General features: G+C 50.8%; 1 pseudogene; it reads right to left on the reverse strand.

Moving 5' to 3' along the window:
- Window positions 1-4,843: 4,843 nt before the first annotated feature.
- On the reverse strand, window positions 4,844-8,632 carry LOC116894353 (annotated as a pseudogene).
- Window positions 8,633-19,636: the final 11,004 nt, after the last annotated feature.

Here is a 19,636-nt window from a genome sequence, read left to right on the forward strand (position 1 = left end):
TGGAAGTAGATGATGCCTCTAAAGGCAGGCCTTTCCTGCTTCCACCCAGTAGCCATCACTGAAAGCCTGGCCTACCTCATCCTCCTTTCAACCAGGTTCCCTTGGCTCCCAGGATGTTTGTCTGAGCCAGGTTCCAGGGAGCATCACACAAGCTGTCCCTAGAAATGGACACAAGTGAGGTCACAGTGTGACCCTGGCCTGGGAACTTGGTGAAGTTCATGACATGGCAGATCATGGCAGTAGACTTCAGATCCTGGTTTCTGGGTGAGGTGGGATAACCCCCCAAACCCCTAGGGCTTCTCACGAGGCTCACTGTGCTATCTCTGGAGCACCCTGCAGAGGCATGGGAAGAAGAAACCATGGCAGGGGCAGAAGCTCTTTCTCTATCTCTTTGGAAACCTGGAGGTCCCATGCTCTTCCCTGACAACCTGGACCAATTGTCCCTGCCTCTAAGGGACATGTCGCTCCCAGTCACACAACTGGAACACAGCCTCTTGCCTTCCAGATCTTCCGTCCAAGGATGGAGGAATCCTGGACATCATGTGACATTCCCATCTCAGTACTGATGAGATGGTGTCTCTCCAGTCTGCCCCTCAGGAGATTCAGGGGCCAGACCTAAGCCCTCCTCACCCAAGCCTGAACTCAGCTGCTTCCTCTTCCAGAACCCAGCCTTCCCGCCCTTCCACTCCCACTCAGGGTCTCCACTCAGCCAAGCCCCACAGACTCTAACCCTGCCTTTCTTCGAGATTGACAGCAGGATGCTGAAGACAGTGTCAGGACCTGGACCTGCAGCTTTGGCTGCCAAGGAGATGAGGAATGTAGCTGACAGTATTTCATGACACACTGCTGAGGTGCCCTGCAGCTGGGAGAGGCCAGAGCAACACTGAGGAGACAGGAGTCTGCTCTGTCTCTTCCAGCCAGGCCCTCTCTCCTGTCCCTTCCCAAGCTGCCCTTCAAGGATGTTTGCCCAGCAGGCAGCCTGGTGAGATGGCGTCTCTGGAGATCTGCTTTGCTTGCTGTCCTAGCAGTGAATGTACTGTCCCTCTTGCAACCAACTTCTTTATTGCTTAGGACAGTAAATGAAAAGTCTGTGGTTGTGGCCTAGTCTAATGAAGATAACATGGCCACGGAAACAAAGACTGACTGTTCTTCCACAGGACCCCTATGTGTACTTAGGAGTATTGTTTTTATTTTAGGGTTTAGAGTGGGAGAGTTCATTCAGCATGGGTTGTTACAGAGAAGAAAAATACTTAGCCTTTGACACCTAGCTGCTGTTGCAGGTTTCAGACTGACCCCCTCTCATTGAGCATCTAGACTATTTCAACTCTCATGGCAACTATCACATTTGACCTGGGTGTATGCATGTGTGCACTATAAGGTCCAAGAAGGCCAGGCTAGCCCGAATCCTGGCTAACTGAGGAGATGACCAGTTGGCCACCAAGTTCTCCTCTGTGTCCTAGGCCTCTGTGCCCATGTTGTTCTGGAAACTACACTGTTCTTTGCTCTAAAGGATGAGACAGGAAGCATGCATTCGTGCACTCGTGAGTTCATTCATGCACTCATCCAGTCATGCATGCATCACCAGTCAGCTGGAGTTTGAGATAGGTGTAGTGCATCACAGGAGGCCAGTGGGAATGGGAAGAGTTGACCTGGTGTTGGAGATGAGCTGCAGACACTTCCACAGGGAACTGGCTGTAGATGAGAGGGTGGAATGGAAATGAGGATGAGGATGAAGGTTGGCAGTGAGAGCTTGGAGAGAAAACCCAAGTCCCAAGAACTTTCTCCCTCCCCAGCTGACCTGCTGTGTTCCTGGGAGGAGGACTGAAAGTTGGTCCCACGTGAGGCTGGTCCCTCGTTTTCATCTTCCTGCAACTTTGTTGGTGTTCATAGTGGTGGATGGTCAGATGGCCTATGTGTATGGTCCATTCACTGGCTTCATCGGCCTCTGGATTGACTGCAGGAGGCATAAGTGTGCCAACGTGGGCCAATTCACTGGTCAGTGTATACATAGACTGTGGGTCCTGATAATGGGTGCTAGAGGTGACTGTGGGGTGGGCCATGTTCTCTCCCATGAGTTTCTGTGGGGGAGTAGGTAAGGGCTCACAGTGGGGCATCGTTGTTGGTGGTGGGTAACTGTGAGTGGTAGTAGAGTTATTTTAGACTTTCTAGGTAGTGATTTTGTTAATGGTAGTGAGGAAGTCTGGGTTCTGGAAGAGGAAGAGTCTGAGGTCAGGCTTGGGTGAGGAGGGAGGGTGTAGGTGACTTTTCTTGTTTTTTTGAGGGGGGTGGTGTTTGCTGAAGTTAGAACCCAGAGCCTTACACTCCACAGTGGCTCTACCACTGAGCCATGTCCTCAGAACAACCTCATTGGAGGATTCTAGGCAGGCGCTCTACCTCTGAAGTAAGCCCCAGACCCTCACTGGGGGATTCTAGACAGGTGCTGAGCTATATTCCCATCCTCTGCCTTGTTTGAGACAGGGTCTCATGTAGCCCAGGCTGGCCTCCAGGCCAATGAGTAGCTGTGGCTAACCTTGAATTTCTGATCCTCCTTCCAAGGGCGGGGATCCCCTGAGTGTGCTACCACCTCAGTTCAGCACAGTGCTGAGGCTGGAGTGCAGGACTTCACACATGCCAGGCAAGCATTCCACCAATGAAGCCACAGCCCCAGGCCCCCTGGACTGCTTATATTTTATATTGTGAGACAGATAAGGTCTAGGTGTCTCTAAACTGCTCAGGCTGGCCTTGAGATGGCACTCCATCCCAGCCTCTGGAGTACTTAGGTTGATTCCTTATGGTGTAAGAGGAAGGAGAGAGGGAAAGAGAGAGAGAGAGATGGAGAGAGGTGGGGAGAGGGGGAGACTGTAGTCATCTCTCTGACTCTCCTCCCCAGTTTACATTCACATGAGCAAGGGCTTCATATTTCTGGCCCTGGCACTATGCCTCATCCTCCTCCCCACCATGTTCTTCTCCTTCCAAACAGTCTACCCCCACTTAAACAAGATAGACTTCATCTTCGGTTTCCTCAGCATTGGCATTGGTAAGAGTTGGCAAGGGTGACTGGGATTCCCCACCCAAGCCCAGAGCTGCCTCCTACCCAGAGGTGTGGCTAGATTTCCAATTCTGCTGCTCTGAGGGAGATGGGTGTCTCTGTGTCTTTCTAGGCTTTCTCTGTAGCTCACACTGGCTGTGGTCTCACTCTAGTCCATGCTGGCTTTGAATATGCCATTCTCTTGCCTCAACATCATAAGTAGCTGAGATTAAAAGTCTATGCCCACTAGTTGTGACTGATGTCTTTGTCTCCCATTTCCCTTTCCCTCTGAGTATGTATCCATTTGTCGTGTGTGTGTGTGTGTGTGTGTGTGTGTGTGTGTGTGTCCCCACTTGAAGCATGTCAGGGTGGTTGTCTCTATTTCTCTCCTTTTGATGTGTGGGGTGGTGTTCCCTGTCTAGCCTTCTGTGCTTCTCTGGCCCCACCCTAGTGCAGGGCTGCTGATTCTCCTCAGACTGAAGTTCTTTGTCTTCAACTGCAATAGGCTGTGCCCAAGGCCACAGGTATCCTACCAGCTGGCCTTCTCCCTGTGCTGGTGGGCCAGAGTCTTGATGCTGTGAACTGGTGAGGGCGGGGCCTCGGAGGGAAGGGGCGGAGCCCAGGAAAGGGAGTCAAGCCTCCAGAACCAAGGTGGGACTTGGGGCGGGCCTCTGAGTCGAGTGCCCACCGGGTCCCTTCCCACAGGGACTTTGTCCTTCCTCAACCAAGTGCGGATGTGGAGCTACAGTACGCCTTTCATAGAGTGGAGGCTCAGCTACTTCTGTTGGGCCTCGCGATACCACTCATTAAGCTTGCAGCAGCTGTCCATTTCGGCCAGAAGCTTGGAGCCCGCCCAGAAACTGTCTTCTGCAAGCAACTTTGTGACCTATCAGGGACATCGCCAACAGAGGGACGACGACGCAACTTCTCAGGACACTGAGGAGTCCCCGCAGCCTGATGCCTCTACCTCGGTCCCTGGGGCTCAGTTTCCATCAGATCTCCCTTGAGGTCTCATGCTTCTCCTGAGAGCAGGTAGCACACTGGGGACACAGGTGGCAAGCCCCACTCCCTGCTCCAGGGCCCACTCCTTACTGCCTGAGTCTTGGCAGGGACCCTCCTCTGAAAGTCCTCCAATACTCTCAGCTGTGGCTATGTCCCTCCGAGAAGACACTGGTTTTTGGTCCCAAGCAGTGGGAGCAATGTGGCCCTTTTCCCAAGCCGGGTGATGATCTGCCCTGCAGGGAATGCCCCTAAGCTACTGTTCATCCTTTGTTCCAGCCCTACTAGAGATATACCCTCCAGGGGATCCAGGGGGATACTCTGTAGCCTAGCTTTGGGGACAGTCCCTACCCTTTTGTGGACAGACTCCTCCCCAGGAAGAAAATGCTTAATTAATATAACATCCCTGCCTCTCTCCTGGCTTCCACTTCTCAAACAAACAAACAAACAAATAAAAAAACAGGCCAGCAGTCTAAGTATTCAGTGTCCAACTGCTTGTCAACTCTTCCACTTTTCGTGTAGGGTTGGGTCTAGATGGTGTTGACCTTTCAGGTGTGTCTAACTTTACTAAACTTTGAGATCTGCACATGTTCAGTGCCAGAATAGACCCCTATGCCATCCCTGACTTGGTCTGAGCCTTTTGTCTGCCTTTGTCTCAACCCCATCCCTTTATCCAACCATACATGGACCCCTATCCCTTGCGGATCTGCTTTGGAAGTCCTGACCTTAGCTGGGTGGACTCCCAGCTCGAGCCTCCAGAAGGTGAGAGAGAATCAGAACTTGAACACGTGTGCTGCATGGTGGGTTTTATTGAGACCAGGGGACAGTGTGACACTCAGGGGTTTTTCTTCATAACTTCTTTTATCCAGGAGGTGAACTTAATAAGTTTGGTGTAGATGCCTGGCTTATTGGGTTCACCACATGGGACAGAGCCCCATGATGTGATGCCTTGGAGCTCACCATCACAGATGAGGGGGCCTCCTGAGTCACCCTGAAAGGAGAGGGACATGAGTAAGAAGGAATTGGCAGTTGGGTTCTACTCGTCAACTTGGAACTGATTTCAGAAGGAGGAAGGCAGGGGGCATCTAAGAGGCAGCTCTGGCCCGTAGGGGAGGGAACCCTGCTCTTGGGAGGCCATCTCTTACAGGGAGTGAGGGGTGGACAGGCCAGTCCCTGAAGCCAAGTCAATGAGGAGGAATAGTACCAGCTGCAGGATCCTCCCCTCCCAGCTCACATCACTTCCATAAGGAAGGAAGCCAAGCATCTGCTTAGACAGGGTGTGGAAGTGGGAATGGAGAACCTCAGTTCCCTCTCTCAGCCCTTCACCTCACTGCAGGGAGGGGCTGTCTCACCCTGCAAGTGTCTTTGCCTCCTTCCAACTCTCCTGCACACAGCATCAGATCTGTCACCTTCCATTTGTAGGCTTCGATGCACTTCTCATTAGACAGTAGGTGGATGTTCACACACTGGAGGTCATCAGGGAATTCCCCTGTGGACCAGGAGACAAGAGAGTGGTGAGCAGACCCCAGCCAGGTCCTCTCTGCCTCTCCCTCACACCCAGCTATGTTTCCTAGCCCAGACTTACACTCAGAGGGGTTGGTGCTGCCCCAGCCTGAGACAAGGCAGGTGCTCCCCACCTTGGGCTCCTCCGTGGGCAGATCGATGACCTTCACCCCATCTGTGATGTCAGCAGGCTCGCTGAGGTGGAGCAGCATCAGGTCATTGCTGTAGTCCCAGGTTTTCGGGTGTGGTTCTTCATGAGGAATGGTTTTAAAGTCAGGGTGGGAAGCTTTGCTGACAAGCCGGTGCTGCAAAGGGTTCATCTTCAATAGGTTGTTTTGCCCAGCAAAACCATGGTAATTGCTGAGGCAGGGAAGGAGATGGAGTGAATGAGAAGAGGCAACCGGGAGATTGGGCAGAGTACAGGGAAAAAAGGGGGGACGGAGTGAGGAAGGAAAGAAGAGAGTCAGACAGAAACACACACACACACAAACATGCACACAGAAAGTCTCATACACACACACGGACAGTCACACACACACATACAAACACATTTAGAGAAATAGAGACAGAGACAGAGACAGAACAAGGGAGGAGGGAGCATGGAGGAGGGGGAGGGCCTGAGAGCTGCTCAGGTGCAGCTGGAACTGGGCTGAACTTCCCCAGTGGGTAAGGCCTGGCCCACAGCCCAAGTCTGAGCTCCCCTCCCCTAACTCCCCTCCCCCACACCAGCATCCTGCTCTCCCTCTGTACTCAGTTACCTCACCCAGATCCAGCTCTGACCAGCCCTTCCCTGTGTCCTGTGAGTGGACAGAAGTTCCTAAAGGCCGAGCTTCTCTGACGAAAGTGAGGAATTCTCTCACACCCTACATTCAGGGACACCCTACAGTCACGGACATGACTTTGTATCCTCAGGGACCTTTAGGCCTGTTCTCCAGTATTGTCAGTAGTAATAAAAGAGGACACATGAGACCCAGACCAAGACTGAGATGGTCCTAGACCCAAATAGGAGACACACAGTGACAGATGACCACAGAGACACTCAGATGTGAATACAGGCAGGAGACATATGAACAATAAGGCAGAAAAAAAAAAAAAAAGAACCAGGACTTGAACACAAGCATGGAGAGAGGAGCAAACACAGACCCAAGAGGTCATGGACCTCTTCAGCCCAGCTGGACCTCTTTTGACTTTGAGCCAGTCCCACCCTCCTGCCCTTCAGTAACAGAGCCTGTCCTGGAGTCATTCCTGTCCCCTCCCTTACTCACTCGCTATAGCAGTGGGCAGCCGTGATCACCCAGCTGGGGTCTATCAGGACACCCCCGCAGAGGTATCTCATTGATGACAGCCACTTGCCAGGGTTGGGAATTCTTCTCACAGTTATATCCTCCAACAACCCGAGACTGGCCAGGAGGTGCAGCATCTGTAACAGGTGCACGGGGGTGGGGTTATGGTTGGCACAGATAGGGGGTATGGTTGTAGTGTTGGGGGACACAGTTAGGCAGGGCTGGGACATGGCCAGAAGATGTGGGGAAGGGACTCAAGTGTGGCTGGTCCTATGTAGGGAGATCAATGCTGTGAGGATAGAGATAACTCCTGAAGCAGAAATCAGGTATGAGTTAAGGAATGGCAGGAGAGAGAGAGAGAGAGAGAGAGAGAGAGGAGAGAGAGAGAGAGAGAGAGAGTGTGGGGGAGAATATTCCAGTCCATTCTAAGTCCAATGAGAGTGAAAGGAGGCCAAGAGGCTTTGAATTTAAAGACTCCAAGGCTTGAGAAGACATCAGGGCCTTGGTTGGGTTTAGAGAACTCTGGAAAGGGTGAGGCCCCCGATAAGTAGATTTGAGTGAATAAATGAATCCAGAAATGGGAGCTCTAGGATGACTTGGGGTTTCCTGGATTGGGCACTAAGTGGCCAGGTGGGATGGGAGAGAATGAGGGGTTTCCAGATCAAAGGGGCAGGGTTGAGGCTTAGGTGTGGGCTCCTGTTAGGGTCTGTGGTGATGATACCTAAGAGGGTGGGGCTCCCTAAGAACATAGTTTGAGCCTGGACAAGCAGTGGGAGAAGGAGACTCTGGGGGATGTGAGGGAACGGTTCTGCTTCCCACGGAGTGGGCGAGGGCAAATGGTCAGGGTGTTGGTGAGGTTCAGGGTTCTCTTGGAGGCAGCCTCAAGACAGCACAGGGGTGGAAAAGGAGTTAAACAAGTCAGACCACTGTGAGGCAGAGAGGAGGACCCAGGTGGTGTGGGTGCTAGGGTTAGGTGTTGGGGTCTTGGGATGTCCTGCACAGAATGGGAACTAGAGCTATGCAGTGGGGTTCCAGAGAGACAGGACAGGAGCTGGTGGGGCTAGAAACACAAGGGACCTGTGGCTGAGGGTGGGTGGCATGGGAGGGAAGAATCGGCCAAAGCACAGAGTTAGGAAACAGGGAATCTTGGCAATCATATATCTGTAATTCCAGCACAGAGAAGGCTGAGGCAGGAGGATTGTCATGGGCCAGAGACACTAGCTCAGTGCTTATTCCCAAGAGCTGTGCAGAGATGGTTTGGTTGCTGCAGTATTAGGACCCGAGCTGAACTCCCCAGAACCCAGGTAAGAGGTCAGGTGTGGCAGTGTGCACCTGTAACACCAAGGTGGAAAGAGTAGACGTCCCCTGAGGCCTTCCGGACAGCCAATTTATGTAAAGGAAACTGCCCATAGTGTGGGATTTGGGCAACCTCCTGACTCAGGAGTTGGATTCTTAGGCTCTAGGGAAAAGAACAAAATAGAGGGACAACCGAGGTCCTAATGTTCATCAGGGGTTGGAAAGATTCTTTGGAAAGACTGGAGAAGTCCAGAGATGATCAGGTGGCTAAGGAAGAGGAGAAAGTTCTGGAAAATTGGATGGAACAGGGGCCTGGTATGAGGGAGAGGACTGTGAGGGACTTGGCAGTGTGCAGAGGGAGAGAGGGAGGAGCAGGTGGTGCTTTAGAATGTAGCTGGGGCCAGGGGAGAGGGGAAAGGGCCAAAGGCAGCATGAGAGTCAGGGCTCTGACCCCTCCAGCTTCTCCCCCTGTCTCACCAATCTGTCCCAGGGACAGGGCGAGGAACAGGATCAGGAACCACATGGTATCAGGTGTCCAGGGGCAGCAGGTGGTGATCTTGGAGCTGAGGAGTGTCCTTGGGGAGCCTTTAAAAACTCCTCGTTCTCCCCCAGCCCCGCCCCTGCCCTGTTGGCACCCAGATGCTGGCCAAGGCCCTGCCTTTGCTGACTGAGGTGTATTCTGTGCTAACATCCTCATGGTTGTGGGAGGGGAGGGCCCTGTTGCATCTGCTGCCCAGTAGACCCTAGGTCACCCGGGATACCTTCTCAGGGCTGAGATTGGGTGGGGCAGGGCCTGCTACTCTTGGGGCTGTTTAAGTTCTGGGGATCATAGCCAGATGGCAAGGTTAGAAGTGACAGTGAAGCAGTGCGATAGGTTGGTTGAGGAGCAAGTGACCCCCAACACACAGCTCTAAGGAATGTCCTGTACCTCAAGACCAAGAATACCCTCAGAAACCAGCCATTAGAACAAATTCTTTGCACCAGTGACAGCCAAGAAGGCTGCAAGCTCCCCTCAGATATGAGTCTATTTGTTGAGAATGCCAAAAATATTTCCTTTTTGGACTTAGACTCTGGATCACTGATTTTATTGTTCCTATTAGAAGTTTGGGAGCTGGTTATAGTGGTGAACACCTTTAATCCCAGCATTTTGAAGCCAGAGGAAGGCGGATCTCTGTGATTCTAGGCTCTAATAATCTGTGATGTAGACCAACCTTGTCTACATAGTGAGTTTCTGGACAGCCAAGGTTTTATAAAGAGCTGTCTCAAAACAAAGCAATAAAATAAAATAAGATAAATAGAAGTTATGGTGCACATTACCACGCCTGACCACTCTTTGGTTCTAGAATATGAGAATTCAGGTTATACCTGGGGAGTGTCACACGCCCTGAACAGTGTTGGAGTCACAATGACTTTTTCTTGTTTCCTAGGTAAGGGTACCCAAGGTCCCATCCTTCAAAAGCCCAAAGATCTGGACTAATCCCCTTCTCTCGGCAAGATTTTCCCCACTGCCCCTGCATGGTGGTCACACCTGTTACCTCAGCACTTGGGAAGTGGAGGCAGGAGGATCAGAAGTTCAAGGTCAGCTCAGCTACAGAACAAGTTCTAGGTCAGGCTGCATGAGACCTTGTCTTCTTAAGGAAGTGTGTGTGGGGATGGGTGGGATTGGGATGCAGGCCAAGTGGTGGACTCATTGCCTAGAATGCACGAGGCCCTGGGTTTGAGCCACAGAACTGTGTAAAACCAGGTGAGGTGGTGCAAGCTTGTAGAACCAGCATGTGTGATGTGGAGGCAGGAGGATCAGAAGTTCACGGTCATCCTTGACTGACAGGAGGGAATAAATATATAAGTAAATATTTAGAGGTTGGCCAGATGGCTCAGTGGGTAAGGTGTCTGCTACCAAGCCTGACGTCCTTTAAATTCACTCCTGAGTGGCAGAAGGAAGCCAACTCTCGAAACATGTCCTGTGACAGCCACTCTCACCCACACAATAAAGAGCTGCAATAAAAAATATTATTCAAAATCTGTTGATTTCATTGATCAATATCAAGGGTTTCAACATTCAGTGATCCTAAGAATCACAGGTTGGGGTCTCTGAGGAGAATCAGAAACTGGACTCCTGTATCCTTGATGGTAAAGCCACAGGCTTCAACCCTGAGACCTGGATGCAATCAGCAAGGCAGCTCACCGTGTCCAAGCCTGGATTGTGTGTCACCAACGCAACCAAGGCAAAGAGAACATTTCCCTTACTGGCTTGGCCACCAGGAATCCTAGACCTAATGGTGGATCTTGGAAATCTAGATTTAGGTCCTCTTATTGGGGGGACTAAAGCTCATGAGTGTGGGCAAAGTAAAAGACACAGTTCTGATCGGCTAAGATGCACAGCTCATTTAATCCTCACAGACACCCTAGGAGACATGTGCTGTGGTCACTTAGGTCACAGATGGGAACACCAAGGATGAGTGAGGTCACACCTTTGATCCCTGATTCCACATCTAATTCAAATGAGCAAAGCCATACCTGAAGCCGTGTACCATCTCCCAAGGAAGGGGTCTTTGGGTAACATGCAACAGTAGACTTTGTATCCTAGTTCCCCATTCATTTCCCATCATGCCCTGTATGGGGTTGGTCTAGTGTTGCTTATATTCAATGCTAAATTCTGTACCCCAAGATCTGGTTGATTGAAGACCAATAGATCCTCATGTACCAGCTTTTGTTGTACAAACCCTGCCCCCAAGTTATCCGTGATTGGTTAATAAAGATGCCTACAGCCTGTAGGCAGAAGAGAGATAGGCAGGCCTGGAAGTTCCTTGGCTTGGGGTTTCAGGCAGGGATCATGAGAAGAAAAGGACATGGGAGAAGGAAGATGTAGTCATTGGTTAGGTGGTTGAGCACATGTCCATGATGGCCAGCCCCTTGCAGTAGGAGTGGCCTACTACTGCGGATTCTTAGTCAGAGTCCGAGGTGGTCCTTGAGGGTTGTAAGTGGTGGGCCAATGAGTCAGTTCCTTCTCATATTTTTCCAGATCCTCTCTATGTAGCTGCAGACTTTTGTGTAGACTCCAGGCTTGGTGGTAGTATCACAGGGGACATCACCCCAGGATACAATGCCCTGCAGGGCACCCCCCCAGACCACGGTCCTCCAGAGTTATCCTATGGATACTGGGAGAGGTTTTCTTCAATATTTCATTCCATGTAGTGAGAGGATGCACACCTGCTCCTCCTGTCTCAATCCCCTGAGTGCTGGGGCGACAGGTGTGCACCGCCCTGCCTGTTGTCTGTGGTGCTGGAGATGGAAGCCAGGTAACTCTACCAACCAACCGAGTTACCCCCAACCCACTGTCCCCCTTACTCTAACCAACCACGACTTTTCATCAATGAAATCCCCAGCCAACCCAGCCCAGGAAACTCAAACACTAACCCAAACCAATCCAAGCCTCCTCTGATTCAACACAAACCAAGAGAACTCGGTCCTCCATGTTCAGTACCCAGCCCCACTCAGTTCAAGTCAGATGCTCTCCAAATTCCATGTATCATCCTGATCGAAAGCCAGTCTAAACCTGTGCTTCGTAAACACAACCCAACTCCCACCTTTGCTTATTCTTTACCCCTCCCACAAACCCACGCCATCCAATGCCAACCACAATATCCTCCCCATCCTGAGTCAAAACAAACTCCCCCCCTCCATGCCTTCCCAGACCATATAATCTGTTCCATGCCCCCATCTCTATCCCACTTTCAACCTCACCATGATTCTAACTGATCCTGAACTTCATCCACACTCAAACACAGAATTGTCTCTGCCCCAAAGCAAAGAAAATTCAAGGAGCCCTACTTGTCCTATTCTGTCTGAATTCAGTCTTCCAACTTGACACAGATCAGGATCATCGGAGGTGTCTTAATTGAGAGGTTGCCCTGTGCATGTCTGTGGGAAGTTGTCTTGATTGCTGGTCCAATAGGATCCAGCCCACTGTGGGCACCATCCCTAGGCAAATTTGTCTTGGCTGTGTAAGAAATAGAGAGATGTCTCACTGACTAAGAGCCCTGACCATTCTTGAATGGGACCCGGGTTTGATTCCCAGCACTAACAAGGCGGTTCAGAACCATCTGTAATTTCAATTCCAAGGCCATATTCTGACTTTCATGTGCACTACACACGTGTGATACTAAGTCATACATCCAGGGGAAACACCCACACCCACATAAAAAGTCAGGTGTGGAGCACATGCCTTCAAACCCTAGTGCTGGAGCCTGGGGCAGGGGAGACAGTTGGATCCCAGGGCTGGCTGACCAGCTAGTGCAAAGGTCTGTGAGAGACCCTGTCTCAAACAAAAGAAAGGAAAAGAAAAAAATGGAGGGCTAAAGATATGGCACACAATGAAAAAATGTGTTTTACCCACAGCCATTTTGTAGAGCTCAGGGACCCAGACACTCACCTATAGGGTGAATACTCAGATAGGGACAGTTCTCCACCAACCCAGAACACATTCAGATACAGAGCTGAGATATCAAGGTGAAGGACGCCTGGCAGGAGAGCACAGACGGGGGTTGGGAGACAGGACCACAAAAGTTTAAGGACACTCTTTGAAGTTCACAAGGAATGGGGGGGTTTGCTCCTGCCTGTGGACAGCAAAACACACACACACACACACACACACACACACACACACACACACACACACAGACACACAGAGAGACATGTATATATATATAGAGAGACAGACAGAGAGACAGAGACAGAGACAGAGAGACAGAGAGACAGAGACAGACAGAGAGACAGAGAGAGACAGAGAGAGACAGAGAGAGACAGAGAGAGAGAGACAGACACACACACACACACACACACACACACACACACACACACTATCAGACACTTGAGCAATGTTCTTGCCGGACTCCTCCAAGTTCAAGTCTACACTCTGTCCTCTACCTTCCAAGGTCAGGAATAGAGCTGAGGACCTGAGAGGCTGTGGGAGTGCTGATGTGGCAGTTGAGGGGCTTAACAGAGGAAGGGTGAGGTCGCCCTGTGGAGGAGGGCACTGGCTGAACAGCTGGGCATTGAGCTGCACCCGGCCGGTCCCAGCTGGAGGAGGGTGGAGGCTCTGGCTGGGTGCAGCACACAGCTGAGGCAGAGCCCAGGGAGAGCCCAAGGGGAGGCTTGGCCACCATGGGGAAGGCTGAGAGCCCTGGGCAGAGGTCATGTGGGGAACAGGAGGATCATTAATGGACACCCCTCCAGATTTCTGCAGGGCAGAAAGCATCAGGTTACATTGAAAATTTCCACAAGATGTGTGACAGAGGTTGGTCTGTGTTTGGCCTGTCACTCAGCGTGACCTTGGTTTATGTGCCATCCCTGCTGACAACCTGTTCCTTAGTAAATGACGGCAATAGTGGTCGTTCTTCCACAGTGTGGGTCTCCATTATTCAGGCCTGACAGAAGGTACCATTTGTGTCATCTCAAAGTTCCGACCTTATTTTGGGGGACAGGTTTTCTCACTAAACATGGAGCTTTGAGACTGGCTGGACTGGATGTCCAGCATGCCCCAGGGATCCCCCTGTCTCTACCTCCCAGCTCTGTTTTACAGGCATGCATCTGGGCTTTCCATGTGGGTATTGGGGATCTAAATGCAGACACCCATGCTTCCACAGCAAGTGCTGTATCCACTGGGCTTGCCCCAAGCCCTCTGGCTCACATGGTCCCTGTGTGGGAATAGCTGTGCCTGGAGTGTCCAAATTGTCCCATCATGCTCACACACCTCATAGAGAACCACACTGAATTCTTAGGGGGGATACTTGCCTCCTTCCTAGGGTTGGGAAACTAGACTTGCAGTGTTGGGGAACTGGTAGCCACAGGATTCAAACCTAGGTCCTTAGCTCTTGGTGTCTCAACCACCCTCATTGTTTATCACATGTGTCACCTACATGATGTGGTTGAGAATTCACCATGACTGTCGTAGCTATAAAGCTCTCAAGGCCCAGAGAGGTAGAAGAGTTTCCCCAAGGTTACAGGGCAAGAAAGACCATCCTGGGAACTCAGGTTCAAGGGCTCAGGTGGCCTAGAACTTCTGGTGACTCAGGATTGAGAATTCAGGGACATTTAGCTGGTGGCTTAGATGGAAATGGGAATAGGGGTCTTGGGGAAAGTGTGAGCTGGCAGGTCCCAGGGTGCAGATACTTTGGGGAAAGTGGCACCCTCTTTGATCAGACCAGTACCTAACTTTAGTGCCCCTCACCTGCAGACACCAGCAAGATGAAAGCAAAGAGAATTCACAGAGTAGAGGAAGGTCCAGGTCTTAGTGATCTGAGGATCATGACAAAAACTGGGGAAAGGCTGGATCCATCTGTCCCCATCACCCTTCTTAGACCATCACCCTGTGTAGGACACTTTTCTTTTGTCTTTTGTCACAGTGTTTTTCTACATGTCCCAGGCTAGGCCTCAAACTCATGATCCTCCAGTCTCAGCCTCCTGACTATTGAGAGGACAGTTGTACAGCACGATGCTTGACTGAGAGATCTACTTTTACTGATCTGCCTTCCGTCTCTTGCAGCCTCCACCTCTGTTCCTTCCTGGTCCCTGGAGGGTCCTCTGTGCCCTTCCAGAATTGTCAGGCCCTAGTGTTATTCAATAGCCTCTGGGTCTCTCTCATTCCCATGGACCTGTATAAGGATTCTATCCAGTTTCCCATGATTCCCATTTAGTCTAGTATTCTGTAGTCTGCCCCATACTCAAATCCCTAGAGAGCTTATCTCCCTCCTTCCCTTCTTTCTTTCCTTTCTTCTGCTCTAAGCTGGATAACTGCACTGAGCCTCACTCACCCCTTGCTTCTTACTGGTGGATTCTAGAAATGCCCTCTACCCCCAAGTTAAATCCTCAGCCCTCTTTTTACAATTCATTTTGAGAAAGGTTCTCACTAATTACCCAGGTTAGCCTTGAACTCTCCACCTTCATGCCTTAGATCTCAGGTGTTGAATGACAGGCTTTCACTACCCCAGCTGCCTTCTCCAGGGACTTTCTACAGCAGAGATGAGCACTCCGTTCTCCTGTCAAGCCTCCCATGGACTTCTGATAGCCCCTAAATAAAGTCCCATGTCCTCAGCAGGAGTTAGAGAGGCTGAACTTCCTCCTCCTCTTCCAACCTGCCCAGCTGGGTCTCTGTGACCTTGCCCTAGGCATAGCCAGTGCTGGACTTCAGCCTGCATTTTCACACCCAGACTGCACAGCTTGTCCCAACTCTTGACCTTCTCTGTCCCCTTCCCTTCTCAGACTCTCTGTGGTGTCTCCTCATCAGACTGAGAGCTCCTTCTAAGCAGATCCCTCCAGACTGACCCTAGATTCCCAGGTTCCACACAGTGTTAGAGTCTGGCCCATGGAGAGACCTCAGGAAGTTTGGGGGAGTGAATTCAAGTCCTTCTCATCTTGCTATTTACTCTTTCAACTCATCCTGAAAGACTATGCAAGCCTTGGAAGACCAAGACATGGTAATCCAGAGGCGATGTCATCAAGATTCTATGGCGTCTGTCCTGCCCCTGCATGGTAGCAGTGCCTACAGATACTGAGACCAGGATGCTCCCCACTCCTTATCTTGAGGAGGTCGGAGTCAGGTCAGACCCTCCTGTCCGCAGCTCTGCCCAGCGTGAGACATGTAAGAGAGGTTGTTCTGAACTGACTTGACCTGTGGTAACTGCTGACCATGTTCTTGGCTCCATGGCAACTGTTTTCAGGGACATCCTCCCAGTTCACCCTGTCCCTTCCTCCCCCATCAGCATAGGTTCTGTCTAGAAACTTCAAGACATTCTCTTGGTTCAAATTCAATTTGAAGCAACAGGAAAAGGTCACAGATGACCCCAAACCCTTGACCCCTGATCATCCAGGGTAGTATTTGCCTCCTGGACACCAAGGCATTTGTAGGGTCCCCTCTTAGATCCCACCCACTTTCCGAAGTTCTCTCTCAAAGATCTCACCCCTCTGCATCCTCCAGTGACATCCAGGGCAGCTGGGATGCCAGAAGGGAGCAGACACCTGAAAGCCTGAATTTATAAGCTCCTAGCCCAGCCTGGGTCTCGGGGTAGGGCTGGGTAGAGTGGAGAATGCAAGGCAGTGGAGGGTCAGGTTTACAGTCTGGACGCCATGGTGACTGGTGGGATGTGAGACTAGGTGCTTCTAATGAGCATTTATTAGTCTGAAGGCATTGTCTGAGTCTGCAAGGAGAAATTCCACCCAGGGGCAGTTCCCTCAGAGGGAGGGGACAGGAGAGAAAGAGCAAAAACCAGAGGACAGTGTAGCACAGAGCCAGAGCTTTTTGTTAGCTGTGGACGCCGACTGTTAACGTCGTGCTTCTCAGACCCCAGAGAGACTTTTGGAGCTTTGGTTCTTTCTGTTGTTATGAGACGGGGTCTTGCTGATCTGAGTGTGGACTTGAGATCCTTCTGCCTCAGCCTCCCAAAGGCTGGGATGACAGGTGTGTGCCACCATGCCACCTTGCATGTGGATTTCTGTTAGCAAATGGACTGGGAAGGTCTTGGATCTGGTTGTCATGACCTAAAGTCTAGAGTGTGAGTTTAATTCTTTTGTTTTGTTTTCAAGTCAGAGTTTCTCTGTGTAGCCCTGGCTACCCTGGAACTCACTCGTTAGAATAGGCTGGTCTTAGACTCAGAGATCTTCCTACCTCTGCCTCCCACGTGCTGGGATTAAAGGTGTGCATTACTACCATCTGCTTGACTAATTTTAGTTTTATTCATTAAAATATATTAAATTTGAACACACATGCCCATGTACACATGGAGACCAGATATCAAGTCTGCATATCTCCCCAAAGTGACTTAGGGAGTTTCATTTATTTTATTTTAGTTTTTGTGTGTGTGCTTCGTATGTGAACTTGTGTACCAGTGCAGGTGCCCGTGAGGCTAGAGACATGGGATCACCAGGCACTAGAGTAACAGAAAGTTGTGTGTCAGAACCCCCAGAGGGCCTTGAATAATTCCCTAGAACCACCATAATGAGAAGTTCCTTAGAGCAGGAGGGACTAAGCTGAGGTCACACAGCCAAGCATGACATCAGTTACAAGCTCTGTCCCTGTCTAGGTCTGGGAAGCTGTTGGCTTTATGGGACAAACCTGAAGGACTGGCTCAGTCCCCCTGTACATACAGGAAACATATCTTTAGAACATGGGCTTTCAGACTCTAGAGTATTTTGTCTACTTGTATCCTCAGAAACTCCAGAGCCCAAGGCGTTAGAGTTGTCTGGAATCACCTGACTCCAGGCACTCTGGAACCCTGGTGCTTCAGATCCTCCAGAATCCCCATTTCAGGTCTCCATGCTAGACCTACAGACACTCTGGACGCCCTAGGTTAAGCTGTTCTAGAAGTCTCTCATGTCCACGTGTCTCTTTGCCACGTTCACACTCAGCGTTGCCCAGCTTCACGCTGAGATGAGCTTCATCTGTGTCATTTTCCTGTGGGACTCGGGCTGCTGCTCACTGCTGTCTGCCCTCAGATCCCTGTGTCTTCTTGGGAGATGGTGCCTGGGCTTCCTTAATAGAGAGAAAATGAAGCTCAGATAGGGGCAAAAGCTATGCAGAAGGCCAAGGGGAGGGGAGTCCACAGTTCACACTCCCAGCTTCCAGCCACTTCTTTGGAACACCCTGGTGGCTATACTGAGGGCTCCTGATGGATCTGGAGGAGGAGCTTGAACTAAGCTTTCCTGTAGGACACATTACTGTGAGGGTCCCAGGCACATCCTGCCTCTAAGACACACAAAGGGACAACCTAGGAGCTCTCACACCTTGTCAACTACAGTCCAGGGTGTGGGCTTTGGGAGTGTGCTTGCCCTGCCCCCCTAGAGGTGATGTCATCTGCATGTCCTCCTGCCTGCCCCAAGCTGGTTGCAGCAAACCTCTTGGGAACCTTGGCCAACACAGAAGTCCTTGAGCCTTAGGCTGGGTGTGTTGTTTTTCCTCCTCCCCTGGCTCCCACTCTGTGCACCTCCTGTGCCTCCTCCCCAGAGCCTCCTCTGCCTCCCCTTCCCCCTTTTCTCCTCTCCTCCCCACCTCCCAGTTTTCTTTCTATTTCTTTGTCCTGCCTCCATCTTCCTCCTCTCCACCCTTCTTCCCTCATCTTCCTCTGCCTCCTCCTCTTCTCCTCTCTTCCCCTCCCCTTCTCTCTCTTCCCTTTGTCCCCTCTTTCCTTCTCTTCCCGTTCTTACTTTCCCTTTCAGCTCTTGAGGAGTCTTTCTTTGATCAGCTCCCATGGATCAGTTATGAAAACTCAGGACTTCTCTCTATGCAGACCTTTGGTCTTCTGCAGGCCCCGGCTTCCTAGTACTCCCCTCCCTGACTCATTTCTCCCCCTGGAACTCTCTTTAGCTTGCCCTGCATCCTCCTGCTGTCCTCATCGTTAGTTAGGTCTCAAACCTGGAGTGAGTATTAATGTCTCCAAGCTGATGCTGGCTGTCAGGTTTTCCTCAGGTGCCTCTCAGGTCCTGCCTGTTATAGGGTCCTCAAAGCTGGGGTACCCTGCCCTTCCTCCCTATATAACCTCAGCCGTTCTGGTTACCATTTTTTCGCCCATTTGGTCTCTTGGAACCTGGCTCTCATCTCCTCCTCCCTCTCCTCTCATGATCTAGCTCAGTCTGCCAGCTCTGTCCTCTCTGAATCTTATGGTCCCTCATATCTACAATAAACCTTCTCCTCCACCACACTTAGGATCAATCATGTCCTCCTTTTATTTCTTTTTTCATTCACTAACTTCTTCCCCTTTGTGGTTCCCCCACCACAACCACTTACTGTTAGCTTCTCCCTCAGACAGGTCCCCACATTTCTGCTTTCTCCATCTGGCTTCACATTCTAATCTTTTACTGCTCTGTAAAGATTCACCCCAGCCTTCTCTCTGCCTTCTCACCCTGCAGTCTGTCCACTCCGTTCATCCCCACTTGGTCTCCACACCCTCCCGGGCTCACAGCCCTTCTGTGATGTTTCTATCAACCCTGGACAAGGGCCCTGACTTACAGTCTGGAGGTGCAGGCTTTGGAGGAGTCTCTGCTGGAGACAATGCCTGTGAGTCCTGGTGCTCAGGGAAAGCAGACGTCTCAGTTGAGGGAACCTGACCTCCCAACCCCCGCTCTTCGCCCGTTCAGTCAAGGGTGCATTCAGAGACTCTAACTGGATTCACAGAGCCCAGCTCAGACTCCATCCATTAACTTAATTAGTTTCTAATATCATGGTGTATATGTATTTGATTACATTGTGAACCCCACGATTTTATTTTTTACTGAAAATCCCTGTTTCTAATTGTGGTGTGGCTCAACCCTCTGGCTGGAATTTAGACACACCCTTAATACAAACTTTTAATTCCAAACGATGACAGTCAAGTTAGTTTGTAGGAGGAAACACACATGTTTGAAAGAATCTCACAGAAGAGAGAGAGAGAGAGAGAGAGAGAGAGAGAGAGAGAGAGAGAGAGAGAGAGAGAGAGAGAGCACAGATTGGTTAGTATGGAGAGGAATTCTGAGTCAGAACAGCTGAGTTGAACCAGGC

This window comes from Rattus rattus, chromosome 2 (assembly GCF_011064425.1).
Source record: "Rattus rattus isolate New Zealand chromosome 2, Rrattus_CSIRO_v1, whole genome shotgun sequence".
Classification (NCBI taxonomy): domain Eukaryota; kingdom Metazoa; phylum Chordata; class Mammalia; order Rodentia; family Muridae; genus Rattus; species Rattus rattus.